The sequence below is a fragment of the Arvicanthis niloticus genome, chromosome 13, assembly GCF_011762505.2.
Source record: "Arvicanthis niloticus isolate mArvNil1 chromosome 13, mArvNil1.pat.X, whole genome shotgun sequence".
Lineage (NCBI taxonomy): Eukaryota > Metazoa > Chordata > Mammalia > Rodentia > Muridae > Arvicanthis > Arvicanthis niloticus.
The window spans coordinates 53,713,831-53,719,293 of record NC_047670.1 but is presented as its reverse complement, the minus strand read 5'-3'; positions in this window follow the sequence as shown (position 1 = coordinate 53,719,293).

Here is a 5,463-nt window from a genome sequence, read left to right as displayed (position 1 = left end):
TGAGAGCCTGTTCCAGGGTCTCCTGCTTGTCTATCCCACTAACCCCACAGGAAACAAGGCAACATGGTGCCTGAAGAAACTGTGCTTCCTGAGGCCAGGCATCCTTGGCTGCTGGGCAGACCAGGTCTACCAGTCTCAAGCTGCCAGGGACAGCACAAGGGCTGTTCTCTGCTGTGTGCTACCCATGGCTGAGTGTGGCCTTGTCCCTGGATGGCCCCGTCAGCCTGAGGTTTGACTACCTACTCTCCAGGGGGTCTCTCTGATCTCCAGGTCCCAACTGGGAGCTGAACTGGGGTTGCAGATTACAGAGTCTCTTCCAAAGGCCTGGCACTCAGCCCCAGCGGGGACAGAAGAGCAGGTGTGGGTGAGGCTGGACCTTCAGGAACCATCTAAGTCCCAGAAGCAGAGAAAGCAGCAGGCAGGTTCTAAGAGTTGTTGTGGATACAGAATCTTGTAGCTCGGATTGTGCACAGTACAAGGATGTGTCCACCAGGGCCAGGGGACAGGCCTGAGTATCAACCTAAGCCTGTGACTTGAAACTTAAGGCTTTCAGAGATTTAAAAAAAAAATACTTTTATATGTGTGTGTGAATGAGGCCGTCCGTGGAGGTTAGAAGTGTCTCCTGAAGCTGGAGTCACAGATAGATGTGAGCCTCCTGACATGGGTGCCTCTGGGAGAGCAGTGTCCTCTCCTAACTGGTGACCGTCTCTCTAGCCTCCAAGGGATGTTTTCTGAGATGAAGCCAGACTCACGAGCACTGGAGATCTTGCAACAGGCCACTCACAATCTGTATCAGAGACAGAGGCCTGGAAGATGGCCTGGAGGCTCTAGGGTCTCGGTCAGCCACACCTCTTGGGAAGACCTTCCAGGGTCCATGAAGCGCCCCTGTGCTCACCTTTGAATTTCCTATCCAGATTTCTGAGATGCTTAAGGCAGAGGTTTGCCTGCCCCGCCCTGCTCTTCCACTCTCAGGCTGGTGGCAGGCCGACACTGGGTACTGATATTTCAGACCAGCAGCAAGAGAGAGCAGGAGGGAGGGGCCACTAAGATTAGAGAGGGAGAGGCCTGTGACTGTCCGAGGGCCCCTTGATTATTGCTGTAATGTTGGGACCGATTGTGTGCACACTGGGAGCCTGCTGAATCGTGGACAGGGTTCTGAGGTCCTCTGGGGACTATCCCTGCAAACCCCTAAAGCTAGAATGGGAATCCCCTCTCAAGTCCTGGGACTGGTGTCCCTGCCCCTGGCTCTGTACTACTCTGTTCCCCATCACGGATCATGTCACCCTCCAAGGAAGTGGCAGATGCTGCATCCCAGGGTGTGACACAGGAAACAGGAGAAGGTGTGGTGAAGGGCTTATGCACTGTCTCTCTTTCGCAGGATGCCTTTACCTGGCTCCTTCCTCCTAGCCGCCTGTTTCTGGTGTTATTTTTAAAGTTTCACTTTGTAAACGTTTGTGCTTTATTTGTTTATTCGCTGGAATCACCGGCGCACTTATGCATTCAATATTTAAAAGGTAAGCGTGTGCCATACGGAGGCTCCCCTCCCCTCCCCCAGGGACCAGACTCCCTCCCTGGAGGCAGCCTGCATTGCCAACGACTTCCCCTTCAAGGTGTCTGCATAGAAGAACAAACACAGGCATGGGAAAGCAAGCAGAACCTTATGCTCTCCCCTTTAGCTCAGAGAGCAGCAGCCTTCTATCACTGGGATCCTCCTGGCACTTTCCTACCAGAATCTAGTTAATATCTAAGAACACTACTAAGATCCAGAGAGGTTAAGACTTGGTCTAGAGTCACACAGCTTGGTGGCAGGGTGTCCAGCCATCACAGAACACCTGTGGTGTGGGCTAGCAGAAAGAGGCAAGGGAGAAACAAAAGGGATGGCTGGGTGGGGGTGGCGGTGGGAAGGCAGCAGAGTAGGGGTGGGCTCTCATCTACCATCTGGGATCTTGGGAGTGGGGCACCAAGCTGAGCACACACCTGCCTCGCCCTGCCCTGTCCCTGCTCAGGTTCTCCTGCAGGCCACTGGAGCTGGCACATGCCATCTGGAGAATGGGTGCAGAGTGGGGCAGGCAGTATCAAGATACGGAACTGGAGAGGTGGGATAGCGCGCGCACACACACACACACACACACACACACACTGTGAATATTCTGCCCTTCCCTGTGTTCCTCTGGGTTCTGGGAGGTGACTCCTAGCCCAGCTTCGCTGCAGCTTGAGGCTGTAGCTTTTAAGTGCTGGGCTCTGAGCACACTACCTTGAACTGAATCCTAGAGCAGGGTCTGGCAGAGCTGCTGCAGATCTGGATCCCTGCAGGGCGATCCCGACGACCTCAGCCCCTCCCCGCCCTGGTGTGAGCTGGACAGGAGCAGGAGAGCCTGCTTAGATTGGAGGTGAGGTGTCTGGGGGACTGATCTCTACCGATGGCAGTGGTCACCTAGCCAGGGTCCTGTCCTTAGCAGGGGCCCAACCAGTAGCTGCTGTGGTTGACACTGGCTACATATCAGGCTGGCCGGCCTGGCTGGAGACTCTGGAGTCCATGTGGACCCTTGGAGAGACTTGGAGGATTTCCCAGCTCCCTCCCGATTTCCTGATGCTCACACCATATAAAATCAGAAGGATCCCCTAACTCCCGGCTCCAGGGATCCTTCTGCCTCATTCTCTGGAATAGCTGGGACTAGAACTCAAGCCATCGTGCCTGGTCATTCTCTCTGCTCACGGGCTTCTCTGAAAATGTCCAGAAAGGGAAGCGATTGTTAGCTGTCATCTGGCCTGATTCTCTGATTTACTATGTGACCTTGGGATGTATGGTCACCCTCTCTGGGTTCATATTCACTCACACTTGTCAGCCAACCTAGCAGTTTCCAAACCCTGGCTGCCTATCAGTGTCCTGCCCACTCCTGACCCCTCCTCGCACACAGTGTGAGTCAGCACTCCTCACCCCCACCCCAGGGAATCTACAAACCCAGAAACCATACCTGAGAAGCATGAACCCAAGGACAACTGGCTACTGCCTCAGGGTCTGATTCTGGCCTCTGGCAGATGAGAACCCTGGGGCCAGGCCTCCATTCTGCTGGGTCCCTGCCCAGCTTTCCTCCTGGAGGCTGAAATGATTCTGGCTATGTAGCCTAGGCTGGTCTGGAGCTCAAGGCCATTCTCCTGCATCATCATCCTGCTGATTGCTAGGGTAACCTCAAACAGCTTCCTTGGTCTCTCAAGTGTTTCTCCCACACTCCCTAGTGCCGGGAATCCTGTTGTAGGCAGGGGAGTAGAGGAGGCGCTGGGGAAGGGAATGGCAGGCTGTGGTGGTGGGGGGGGGGACGGGAAAGGAGCTGCCTCCTCCTTAGTCTCCAGGGGCTTGTGTTCCACCCTGGCCTCCTGAGGAGGAGTGGCTTGGGAGAGGAGCTGATTGAAATGTACTTTTCGTTTTTGGGGGTTGGGGGGGGGCGGGAGGAATTAAAGTCTTCAATTTGAGAGCGTGGCAGCAATTAGTGTTTAATCACGGGAGGTTCTAGAATGTAGAAAAGTGCCCTGGCTGGGGAGGGCACCTGGCCCCAGGGCTGATTACAGACCTGCTTCCTGTCAGCGTGCCAGCCACCCCCAACCCCCACGAAGATTAAAATATAATTGGTGCATCCATTTGTTTTCTGAGGGAAAGAAGCAGCTCGTGGAGAGGTGATTGATGCCAGGATCCTGTTGCCCCATCTTGTTCTGTGAGAGCCATGAGAAGGAATAGGGAGAGTGTACCCCCAGAAGGAAGACCCCCACCATCTTCCTTAGGAATTGGCTTTGAAGCCTCTCACACCTGGCCTACTTATTTACCAGCTGTGTGGCCACGAGAAACCCACAAGTCTCTGTGTCAGCCTGGCATCTAAAAGGACAACCCAGTGAGAGGGTGCGCTGTGCTCTGCAAATGCACCTCTGGATCATAGTAGGTCCATGCTGAGGGAGAGAGGAAGGTGGGGGTCATTTATGAGGGGGCTGGGCCCATGCACTCTGCTGAGCGGGGCTTGGGCTGTTATGCATGCCAGAAGGTTCTCTGGCCACACATTCTGGATGCCAGCAGAAACAACTGGAGTTGGGGAGCGTGGTTTCTAGGCAGAAGGCACCAGCCTTACCCATGGGTGGCAAGACACCTCTGCAGTTCTCTGTGAGCCCGGGCTAGCCTCCTCATCCTTCCTTCCTCAGCACTTGGAACCCACTCAAGTCCCTCCTGTCCCCCGTGGTGCAGCACAGCATTGGCAACAACCACACAGACTTGGGGTGACAACGGACCCCTAGCTAGCTGCGTCTGGAGTCTTGCTGGGGACTCTCTAGATGAGACCTGCAATTCTCTGTGTTCCTGTCTGGTTGCAAATACTGGTAGCGTTGCCCTTCTTGACCCTCCAGCAAGCTGGGCGCCTTGGAGAGGGTCAGCTCCCAGGCAAAGTTTTAGGTTCCAAGTCGGGGAGTCAGGGCCTCACATCCACGGAGTATAATATAACGTACCAGATATTGTGCTAAGTTTTTTCCTGCCCTTGGGTTGGCTTTTCACTACTCATCTGTGAGGCAGACACAATCGCCCCCATTTACAATCTAAGAAACTCAGGCTCCTCCCACTGAGGAGCCAAGCAATGGGCTTGGCTGGGCTGACATGAAGCCAGGGCCCCGTCCAGTTCTGGCCGCACTGCAGGAGCCAGAGGCTGCAGCTGCGTGGGTGGGCAGGAGGGAGCAGGCCCACAGGCTTGGCTAATGGCCCTTGGTGAGCCTGCCATGAATGGGAACAGGAAGTGCTAAGTTCAAGTTCTGATCTGGTGGGAAGGCAGAGTTCCTGTGTCTCTCTCTCACGCCATGGAGGAGAGAGACTCAGAAGTGAGGCTCAGGAAGAGGGTTTAGTCCTACATTGCCAGGGACTCTAGAACTGTGCCTCAGCTTTCTCTTCCGCCCAATGGGCTCACGACCCCTCCCCTCAGCTCGTGCTCTAAGCACCAAGGGGTAAGGCTATAGTGCAGTGGTTCTCAACCTTCTTAATGATCCGATCCGTAATGCAGTTCCTCATGTTGTGGTGACCCTCAACCATAAAATTATTTTTTGTTGCTACTTCATAACTGTAGTTTTGCTGCTGTTAGGAATTGTAGTGGAAGTACCTGCTATGCAGATGGTCTTCGGCAACCCTGTGAAAGGATCCGTTCAACCCCCAAAGGGCTTACTTCTGACTGGTGAATATAAGGTACAGCTATAACGTAAGGCGTGAGCCTGGTAAAATCGGATGAGAGGAGACTACTTGAAAGAGTCAGTTACCCCAAGATAACACTAGTCCTTGGGGGAGGGGGGTGTCTCAAGCTGATGAGGTCCTATCAAGGGCCTATCAAGGGCCTCCCTTCTTCCCTGTGCCTTCTCCAACAGTTCTAAGTGAGGGACATTCACAGCCAGGCCTGAGTAGGTGGGTAGGTGGCGCTGGCTTAGCCAAGAAGTGCCTGTCTCTGA